Source organism: Myotis davidii, unplaced genomic scaffold (assembly GCF_000327345.1).
Source record: "Myotis davidii unplaced genomic scaffold, ASM32734v1 scaffold1548, whole genome shotgun sequence".
NCBI classification, from domain to species: Eukaryota; Metazoa; Chordata; class Mammalia; order Chiroptera; family Vespertilionidae; genus Myotis; species Myotis davidii.
Window position 1 is genome coordinate 178,857 of NW_006298676.1, and position 834 is coordinate 179,690.

Sequence of the window (834 nt, forward strand, 5' to 3'; positions counted from 1 at the left end):
CTTATAAATATACCATCTCACAATTTTCTCTAATATAACTTTTTATGTTTATTAAGAGACCCAAATGTATTTCTCTATCCCATATAAAAAGAAGCCAAATGTATGTAAGCTTAAACTTATGCTTGGTAATTCATATTCAATAGTTTAACTTACTTAGAAATGATCTATATATTTAATGTCTGCTGATCCCTTAATTTCATTTTACATACTCATTTTACTAAAAAGATTTTGGAAGCCCTAACCGGTTTGGCTCAGTGGATAGATTATGTTTATTAAGAGACCCAAATATATTTCTCTATCCCATATAAAAAGAAGCCAAAAGGATATAAGCTTAAACTTATGCTTGGTAATTCATATTCAGTAGTTTAACTTACTTAGAAATGATCTATATATTTAATGTATGCTGATCCCTTAATTTCATTTTACATAACTCTGAGGTTACAAGTTACTAAAAAGATTTTGGAAACTGTTTTTAGGCGGACATCTTACAACATTAAACAAAGCTAGCCTCATCTCAGGTTATTCCCCTGCTAACTGTTTTTATAGTCCATGCATGTTAGGCAAGTATCATAAAAGCCAAATCCTAAAAAACTTAAAGACATGGGTTTCTTGGTTTACTGTGGTGTTTGGTCTACATGAAGTAGTAGAATCAAAGAATTCATTCTTTTTAAAAAAATATATATTTTATTGATTTTTTACAAAGAGGAAGGGAGAGGGATAGAGGGTTAGAAATATCGATGAGAGAGAAACATTGACCAGCTGCCTCCTGTACACCTCCCACTGGGGATGTGCCCGCAACCCAGGTACATGCCCTTGACCGGAATCGAACCTGGG